We start from the raw sequence: 10719 nt of genomic DNA on the forward strand, positions 1-10719 counted from the left end.
CGTTCGTGGACAACCACGACACCGGGTCGACGCAGGGGCTGTGGCCGTTCCCGGCCGACAAGGTCATGCAGGGCTACGCCTACATCCTCACACACCCAGGGCTCCCCTGCATCGTAAGCATCATCTCTCCCTTTACATAAGGCTCTCTCAGGTCTTCACCCAGACATTCTTGTGACGTGTGTGCGTATGCAATGCAGTTCTACGACCACAAGTTTTCTCATTTTTGTTTATGCAGATTTGGTTTCTCTACACCTACAAGGTGTTTGATGAAATTTCAAGGAGGCTAGGGAGGATTGATCTATGTAGGCCATGTGATTTGGTTTCTCTACGCCTGCAAGGTCTTCAAAAGTATTAGTTGCAGTCAACCATGATGTGATGTGACTGCTATTGGGAATTAGTTTTGTCTATAGCAAGGATAACATAATATAAGCTTGAAGTTAGTTATGTCATGCAGATGTATATTGCTTACTCCACTTCTTCTAACATGATTGATGTGTTTTTGTTGAAGGCCTTTGTGCTGCAATTGAAGCTTGAGCCACACAGTGGAGCATTTGGAATGCCTATGTGGGTTCCTTTGATTGCCACCAGCCCCTTACCGTGCTTGAAGGAGACTCTCGGAGGTGTTTCACTTCTTGCATTGTGTCAGGTAAATTTTTTGGTACCTATTTCAGCATGATGGTGCATTCAACCTTGTTGCCTTCTCCTCAGCCATGTATGTTATGGCTGCGCTCATCGACACACTTGATTTTGCATAACTTTTGACTCGATAAGCTTGCTTTTGAGTATGTTGTTCAGTTCCGGAGCTATAGGATTTCTGGAAAAAAACACTATTCAGATTATTGTGCATGTGTGATGGAGTTAATGAAAAAGGCAGCCTTGCAGTGTAGTTGACCGTTTAACTACTGAAATTAGTCTTGAACATAATGATGGAGGTCTTTGAACTGAAATTCTGTTAAGCTGTTTTCACATGTCTATGTTTTAAGATAGCTGCATAAATGTTATTGTGTGCTGGTAAATTTTCTTTAGGTGAAAATAACAGGCTAAGAAAATTCTGTTATTGAATATATTCCTAAATGCATCGTGCGCTGCTTTGCTTTATTTTCATTCTCCCATGAAGGCCTGCACAACTTGCTTATTTAACTGTTATTTTGGTGATAGAGAATGATGCCCTGCCTCTGTTACTCGAGTTTTGAGGTTTACGTTTAATCTCTTCTATAACTCTTTCCTCCTATTTCACCCTCGCCGTCAGATGCGATTGTTTCTTTTTCACCTGCTGGTTGTCTAGATGGGCCAGTGACTTAATTGACTGCTGCTACTGTATTTTACAATTGAAATTCCTTTTTCTAGCTCTAATTGCCTGCTCCTGCTGGATTTAATGTGTTACATGTCTTAGTTCTTGATGTATCTGTATGGTTTCTTGCCTGGCCTCAGAAGATCCACTTACAAGGTGGTTTCCTACTTTTTATTCAAATCACACTGTTGTTGATTTTCTTGACATATCTTATTATTCTTGCCTTCCATAAGTGCATCCATCGTGTTTAATTTAAGATATTCCTTTCTTCCCCCCTTTCATGTTAGTTACTTCTTTTTACACAATATCTATGCCAGTTTGACTTATGAATAATCACATCAGTTCTTTGGATCTGGTGGACTTGAATAATTAGCTCTCACCTTTAGATTGAGAATATCCAGTATAGAGGATTAGTTTCATGGTTTCAAAATCTAAGATTGACGGATCTGCTCTTAATATTAATGCTTAGATGCACTAGTGAATTCAGTTTCTTTCCGTGCTCTTAATATTCAGGTGTTTAGCTATGAAAGATGATGATTCTGGAGCTATTTCCTTTCTACACTTCATGTCTTGTTTACTTGGAGCTGTTTTACCGTGTTTTGGATCTATTTCTGATGCCTACCTCACGTTGTGTTTATGTTTGACTTTACCCACCCTTATTATTTGTCGTGCCTACTCTAGAGCCCGTTGCAGCACCAAATCTCTTTTGTGGAAAAGGTGCAGAGGTGATACTGAATTTGCCTTTCTACTATAACGTTTTACATGTTTCTGGTTATATCATTTCGGCAACACTGATAGGATTGTCACGTAAATACTTCCAGGTTTAGTACGTAGAGGCTGAACATGTACTAAATATGCTTTTAGCACTAAGCTGTTGTTGATTGTCACCTTACTCAGTTTTATAGAAATTGCCTGCAGCAAGGAACAATATGTGATGTTGATCTTGTGATTAGTGTTGCTGGTGATGTCATACTTGCATGGGCTAACCATTTGTTCGATAACTTGATTCCCATTGTAAGGTGTTAAGTCGGATCGTATTTGTTCCGATGAGGTCAGTTTTTTTGGATAACTCGACAATAATCCTCTATCAGCTTACCATGAATCATCCTCTCGTTTGTGAAAAAGTTGGTTTCCAGTGCATGTATTATGTATATACTTCTATGGCTAAGATTCTGTTTGTACTGGAAATATTGCAGGGTGTGGTGCGGTTTTCAGAGTTCCAATCCTGAGGATTTCGTACCAGTAATATTGCAGTGTGGTCCAGAGCAAAGGTTGAATGGAGTACTGAGGACTTTTGGAGGGTGGCCAGTAGGATGAGTTGGATCTGTTCTTCATAGCAAAGGTGATGCCGTTGCAGATAGGTACCTGAAGTAAGCACTTCTACATTTGGTCATTTATTTTTCTGTATATCTGATTTCTCTTGTTGGTTGTAGTGATGTCAAAGCAAGTATGAAGTTGTACATGTAGTTGTCTGCTTCAAACTGTACCTAGCAAGTTATGTATAGTTCCTTATTCCCTGTATGCTGCTAAAAACGAAATAAAAAATAGCATTACTGTCTAGCAAAAATTCTTTGCTGCATATATGATGATTTTGAAGTGCTGACAGTGTATTTGAGGTGCCACTTTCTCTCAATTAGATTTAGTGTTAAAACAATAAAACTCCGCCTTCATATATGAAGCTTTTTTCCTGTCTGCATCATAAAGAACCTAATTTTACATGGTATTAACAATGTATTTGGCTCATATGCGCAAAGTACAGACATAGATTAAGTTCATGTAACTGTTATTGCATTTGATATTAAATAATAATAATTAGTATGTTACATATACATTTAAAGTACTAGCATTCAGAGTCAGAGTTAATGTATAATATGAGCCTGAATTAGATATGCTTATCCTTCCCAATCTAAGTAAGCCATTATCTTTTGTCTATCCTTCCCAATCTAAGTAAGCCATTATCTTTTGTCAGCTGAAACTTTGATATCCTTTTTGCAGGCAAAGCATGCAATAGCTCGTTTATCCCTGTTTACCTTGGCACCGGATTGATGGACCTCTATATACGCATGGAAATAAATAAGTGTGTATTCTACGGATAATATTTGTGTTGTATGCATCTTAAATTGGCCTGAGATGGCAATGCGAGGTGAATGATTTTTGTTCTTTTTGCCAAGCGTTTTAGGTTGATCATTCTGATTATCATTAGCTGGTAATTTACTCATTTATGCTTAAAACTGCTTAGTTGTGGAACTGTAGTACTTTACCTAAGTGGTAAACTATGGAGTGCTATTTTTACAATTACAGTTTACAATGTGTAACATGACCGGGTGCCTATGTACAAAGTTGTATGATTAAATTTTCCTCTTGCAGGTTGAACTCTCTCATTATCTACCACGCCTTTCTAAACTTGTTTTGCTGCTAGCTTGAGGTAAATCTTCTCCCGCTTCTGTTGTATATGCCTTTTTATTCAAACTATTTGTCACTTCGCGGGATTCTCATTCGTGTGTAACAATTGCTTCAATCTCGGTGAAGATTATTTTGTGTTGTAGATTGGTTTTATTATGCTTAGCTGCAGGTGAGTGGTGAATTGAGTTTTCTGTAAATAGCTTTTAGCAATCTGACATGGCTTTGAAGTTTATGGTAAACAAACAACATTCGTGGAAACCTGATGATAGGAGCACACATATTTCTATGACAACTAATCAATACAGTATAGCAGAGTAGTCTATTGAAAAAAAAGGTGCAGGCATAAGAAGAATTTTGTCTAACGGGTCTCTTTTTGCTAGGCTATATTGCTTCTTCTGGAATTTAGTCTTTATCTTTATAATGTATAATATGAGCCTGAATATTCTCTAATATGAGTGTGTCCTCTGTGTTGCTAATATGAGATTGTCCTCTATTGCACAGAGTATAACAGTGGATAATCACCATTAGCACAATGGGACAAGAACTCATGATGAATCTGACATAATTCGCTAGGATAATCACCATTTGAAAAAAAGGGTGCAGGCATAAGAAGAATCAGATTAGCAACAGTACATTAGTTAGGCCATTTGCAACATGTTATACTCTCACTACAAGAAAAGTTCTGATAGACAACGTCTCAAAATCGTCCGCTAAGGGGTATTTTTCGTCGCCTATGGGCCTAACCCGACGATATGGGTTCTGTTGTGGAAACTGCGTCGGGCAAAGTCCTACGACGATTTTTTCGGTCCGTCGCGCTTGGGCGCCCTTCCGCCACGGAAAATCGGACCGTTGCGCAAGTGTTTCCAGGAGCCCTTTGATCGCCGACGTCATGCAAGCGCCACGTGGCGGACGCGCGTTACCGGCGGTTAACGGCGTTAACCCGCCGAAACCCCGTGGTAGATGGTAGGCCCACACGTGGCCTCGCCACGTCTTAAGCGGGCCGGCCCATTAAGTTTGCGGGCCGGGCCAGCTGACTTAGTTTGACCGGTCAACTATATAGACGGGTTGGTCCATTAGTTACGTGGGCCGGGCCTAACCTCTAAGGTTGACTGGTCAAAACTTTAATGGGCCGGCCCACTAAGCATGTGGGCCGGGCCGAATGCACTCGTTTGACCGGTCAACAGGCAAAAGGGCCGACCCACAAGACACGTGGGACCCACTTTCCTGTTATCGGGTCGGCCCATTTACCTAGTGGGGTCCACCTTAAAACAACTGGGCCGGCCCAAGAAGTTATTGGGCCGGCCCAATTAGCATGTGGGTCCCACTTTCCTGCTATCGGCCGGCCCATTTAGTACGTGGGGTCCACAATAGATCAAATGGGCTGGCCCAACAAGAAAGTGGGCCGGGCCAAAAACACAGTGGGTCCCACTTTCTCGTTAAAGGGCCGGCCCATTTAGTATGTGGGGTCCACCATATAGCAAGTGGGTCGGTCCGAGCAAGATAGTGGGCCGGGCCAAAAACACAGTGGGTCCCAATTTCCGGTTAAAGGGCCGGCCCATTTAGTATGTGGGGTCCACCATATAGCAATTGGTCGGCCCAACAAGATAGTGGGCGGGCCAAAAACACAGGTGGGTCCCACTTTCTCGTTAAAGGGCCAGCCCATTTAGTATGTGGGGTCCACCATATAGCAAGTGGGCCGGCCCAGCAAGATAGTGGGCCCGGCCAAAAACACAGGTGGGTCCCACTTTCGTGTTGAAGGGTCGGCCCATTTAGTATGTGGGGTCCACAATATAGCAAGTGGGCTGGCCCAACAAGATAGTGGGCCGGCCCAATAAGGCCAGTGGGGCCCACTTCCCTGTTAACGGGCCGGCCCAATAAGTAGGTGGGCCGACCCAAAATGAAAGTGGGTCCCACACTACTGTAAGTGGGCCGGCCCAATCAGTTGTAGGGTCCTGGTTATTTGACTAGTCAACTTGCATTAAATTTCATGAGCCTAAAATCTGGTATCAATGATACACACAATTACATACACAAATAAAATAACTAGGAAAATTACAAGGCAATTAATGTGCCCAAATAAAAAAATCACATAGAATCATTGAGGACTTCTATTAGCATCATCAATAACACGTTGACATTTGGCAATCGCCTTGATTGAATCTTGTGTACTCTTGGTCAACATATCGACTACGGATCTTAAAGCGAGCAATAACATGTCTTTTATAAAGTACAGCCTTGAGATATTTACTTGTTTGATGAAAGGAATGGTCTAGGTTGACGGCTATGAGAGGATGCATCGAAGAAAGATCGGAACTTTTGTGGGCCTCTCTTCGATGAAGATTGCTTCATCACAATTGCATTCGATAATAATGCAAAAAGAGTTAAACGATGAACTATGCAAACATGTATTAAGCATTGTCGATATGAGATAGTCACAAGTACTAAGCACGGACTTACATTATATCGTTGCATAGGCTCACCCGGAACCTTTTTGCGCTCTATCTTCTACTAAGGACTTCTTCATTACACCTGCATTCTAGTAATATTGCAACATAGTTACAACAGTGAACTATTCAAACATTTATTATGCAATGTAGATATAAGATAATAACAAGTTGCATAAATAAGACAATGTATGGAACTTGTACTAAGCACAGACTTACATCATAATGTTGCACAGGGTCGCTTTGGCGACTATCTTCTAATGATGACTGCTTCATTAAAACCGCATTCGGTAATATTGCAAACATAGTTACAACAATTAACTATTCAAACATGTATTACGCAATGTAGAGATCGGATAACGACATGTAGCAGAAATAAGCACAAGATAAGATAAGATGCATGTACTAAGCACATACTCGGCTCGCTGCGGGTCCTTCTCTTGCGTGCACTAGTCGTGGTCGACATGCCTGTCATTTTAGGTTCAGCCATCAAGTGAAATGCTAATCCTCCTGCTCCATTGTCCTTAATCTGTGTTTAGATATCACATTTAAGACCAAGTCAGCTGGTTTCAAATAACAAAAAACTTGAGCCGCCAAATGAATAAGCCAATATTTACCAGATATCAGATTAAAACCAACTAGATGTTGCTTTGCATGAGATACGAATTTCAGACATTCAGATTTAGAGTAGGGTAATGCCAAGGTTTTCCGCATAAAGTAAACTGGCATTAAGAATGACCAAATGTCGGGTTCAAATCACCTTCGCAGCTTGCTCCAAGACAAGCATATCAAATAGGCAGAAACATAGTAAAGCATGAATGGCATTGCTATGGCAGGGTTCCAAGTGTTAATCTCTTGCATAAGGAACAATGCATATAGGTTATAGATAATGACGGAAGTAAACTGCCAAAATTACCAACCAAGAACTCAGATTCCAACCTTTCCTAGCGTCCCCGCTGTTAATGTTGGATATTCTAATAAGTGGTTCGCATGATCAATCCCTAGGAAAAATAATATTGACAGGTTAGTCTACGATAATACAAAGACCAGACATGCACGCAGCAATAACTATACAAGGCGTAGCGACAGGAGCATTCATGGAAAAAAAATAGCTATAAGCTAAAGACGAGGTATAAGAGCAAGCAGATTGGAAATGCACATAGCATGATTATAAAAGCAGTGTGAGAATAGCATGCACGAGAAAACAGCTAGCGGCTAGCGGTGAGCTAATGACGTGGTATAAGAACAACCAGATTGGAAATGCCCATAGCATGACTATAAAAGGAATAGCATGCAGTACAAAAACAAGTTGGCAGCAAATGAATGGGTATAAGGCTATAAGTATGTGGATGCACACAGGTGTCAGTAGAATGAACAGGATGGTAGCGACCGGATAATGCTTTTGTACTGTACAATATTTAAACGAACTTCATGCGAAGTAACAAATAAAGAAAGTTAATGGCATATGAGATCTGCAAATAACTACACAAAACATGGCTAAAGAAACACCGCGATCTAACGGGCCAGCGTACTAACCAAGGCTGCAGCGGGGTGGACGGGGGCGGCAACTTGCATTCCGGCGGCGGCGAACGCGGAGACGATGAGTCGACCCTGTTTCGATAGAAGCGGGCGTTAGTGAAGCAGATCCGGTTGGCCGGCAAGGGATTCGGTGAAGTTGATACGGCCGGTGCGCCGAGCTAGTCGGTGGAATAGATCGGCTTCGTGGAGGGGGCCGCGGTGAAGTAGACCCGGTTCCGTTGGAGAGGATCCGGTGCGTCGACGAGAAAAGGCGTTGATTGCTATCGTCGTGGATGAGGTCGGCGGTGAAGCAGCATCCGTCCGTGGCGAGGTCGGCGTTGAAGCAGCATCCGTCGGTGGCGAGGTCGGCGGTGAAGCGGCATCCGTCGGTGGTGAGGGCGGCGGGGAGCGGATCGGGTGGTTGGACAGCCAACACGATAAGGCTACGCTGTGGAGGAGTATGCCGGTGGCGAGCGGATCTAGTACTCGTAGAGAGTCGGAGCTTTGGCGTGTGAGAGTATTTTTGAGCTAATGGGGGCGAATGGTTGGTGGGTGGGTGTGGGCCTGTGGGGAGGGTTCGGGATCTAGGCAAGATATTTCATTGTTACCGAATGAGCCCTCCATGGTCGGTGGGTTGTAACTTCCGGACCAGGGTTAAAAGGGTAAAACTGGTCACGGGATTTTTCGAATGGATTCGGCGGGATGATTTGGCGCGGGGCCGAAATTTTCTATTTCAAGCTACGAGCAGAACGACAAAAATAATGTTCTTCCCCAGGGAGCTCTCCTCTTCTCTTTCTCTCTCGAGTCTCTCTCACTCCCCCGGCTCCTCTCCCCCTTCTCTCCGGCAGCCTCGCCGGCCGGAGACGAGCCCGACTTCTCTCTGTATATCGTACACCCTCCGAACTAAATTAATTGATTCAACTTTCCTTAGACGTGTATGTATCTAGAGTAAAAACATGTGTGGATACATCCATATTTAGATAAGCAAAGTTGAGTCAGCTAATTTGGATCCGAGGGAGTTAGTGTTGTTGTAAGCTTAGATCCAGTGTTTCCCATGAGAATGGCGCAATGCAGTCGGGGATCTCGTCATCGGCTTCAGATCTAGCCTATGGTGAATCTGGCGGATCAGATCTGGCGGATCTTGCCGGCCAAACCCCGATCTGGTGCCATCAAGGTGATGGCGCTAACGGTGAGGCTTGCTTTGGTCAGTGCTTCAGATCTGGCCAACGGGGAAGTCAAGCTGCTAACGTTCACAAGCTCGGGGCATACGACGGCGTCATCCGTCTTGCCCGTGAACATCTTGGCCTTTCAGCGGCCCTTCTCAGAGCCAATATGCCGTTGCTGAGGCCATTCTTCTCCTTCGTCCCGGCGACTACCGGCGACACCGTCCCAAGTGGTGTGTCCCCGGCGACGTAGTTGCTCTGGAAAGGATGCGGAGCGAGAGATCGATGTGCGGTCCGGAAGGACTCGATTGATTTTCTTCTATATGTTTTGGGGTCCTTTTTGTAAAGTTGCAGGTCCTATTAGTTATTGTCTAGTTATTTTGGACCTCTATGTAATTTTTTGGACTAGTTTCCATTTGGAACGATAAACTTGAATTTTGACAAGTTCACGGGAAAAAAAATTCTTTGCACATATGGCCTATCATGTATGAACATTCTTAAGATTTAAACTACTATATGTAATGGCCAGCACTTGCGCAAGGGGATCCTCTAATTCTTGGGGATTTCAATCTCTCTCTCTCTCTCTCGATCTATCGTTGGTGGCCAGAACAACACACATATGCATGCACTTTATGCGCAAAGGCGCGGGTGCCTCTAGTAATTCATGTGTGTGCGTATAGTTGAACATATTCTTGGGGATTTCAATCTCTATCTCTCGATCTATATATCGTTGGTGGCCAAGAAACACACTTATATATATACGCATGCACTTTATGCGCAAAGGCGCGGGTGCCTCTAATAATGTGTGTGTGCACTCGATCGATGATCCCTAAACCTTAAACCCTAAAACCCTAATCCCTAATTATACCCTAAACATACACCCTAAACACCCTAAACACTAAACCCTAAACCCTAGACCCTAAACCCTACACCCTAAACCCTAAACCCTAAACCCTAAACCCTAAACCCTAACCCTAGACCCTAAACACTAAACTCCAAACCCCAAACCCTAAACCCTAGACCCTAAACCCTAATTAACCCTAACCCTAACCCTAAAACCCTAGCTAGATAACCCTAAACCCTAATTAAACCCTACATATATATATAGGCCAACGACACTTCATCGCGCATCAAGCAGGCGACCAACTAATTAGCGCCGATAAATTAATTAACTTGAATTTTGACAAGTTCTCTCGAATGAAAACACATTTGATTAAGTTGCCTCGTAATATATATACAATTAGTGTGCATGCGCGCATGTCATACCTTGCACATATCATTCGTGCATATATTTCAATATATATCTGAATATATTCTTAGGGATATATATATTTCAATCTCTCTCTCGATCTATATATCGTTGGTGGCCAAAAAACACACTTATATATGCATGCACTTTATGCGCAAAGGCGCGGGTGCCACTAATATGTGTGCACTCGATCAATGATCCCTAAACCTTAAACCCTAAAACCCTAATCCCTAATCCCTAATTATACCCTAAACGTACACCCTAAACACTAAACCCTAAACCCTAGACCCTAAACCCTAAACACTACACCCTAAACCCTAAACCCTAAACCCTAAACACTAAACACTAAACCCTAAACCCTAACCCTAGACCCTAAACCCTAAACCCTAAACCCCAAACCCCAAACCCTAAACCCTAAACCCTAGACCCTAATTAACCCTAACCCTAAAACCCTAGCTAGATAACCCTAAACCCAAAACCCTAATTAAACCCAACATATATATAGGCCAACGACACTTCATTGCGCATCAAGCAGGCGACCAACTAATTAGAGCTGATAAATTAATTAACTTGAATTTTGACAAGTTCTCTCGAATGAAAACACATTTGATTAAGTTGCCTCATAATATATATACAATTAGTGTGCATGCG

The 10719-nt window shown here is 42.9% G+C and overlaps 1 long non-coding RNA gene across 1 annotated transcript; it reads left to right on the forward strand.

Annotated features, from left to right (window-relative positions):
- Positions 1 to 2248: 2248 nt before the first annotated feature.
- On the forward strand, positions 2249 to 4265 carry LOC124676698. The gene is made up of 5 exons (XR_006993758.1): positions 2249 to 2342; positions 2488 to 2661; positions 3287 to 3368; positions 3659 to 3716; positions 4196 to 4265. It is a non-coding gene; the product is annotated as an uncharacterized LOC124676698 (long non-coding RNA).
- The last annotated feature ends 6454 nt before the right edge of the window (positions 4266 to 10719 follow it).

The sequence above is a fragment of the Lolium rigidum genome, chromosome 7, assembly GCF_022539505.1.
Source record: "Lolium rigidum isolate FL_2022 chromosome 7, APGP_CSIRO_Lrig_0.1, whole genome shotgun sequence".
Classification (NCBI taxonomy): Eukaryota; Viridiplantae; Streptophyta; class Magnoliopsida; order Poales; family Poaceae; genus Lolium; species Lolium rigidum.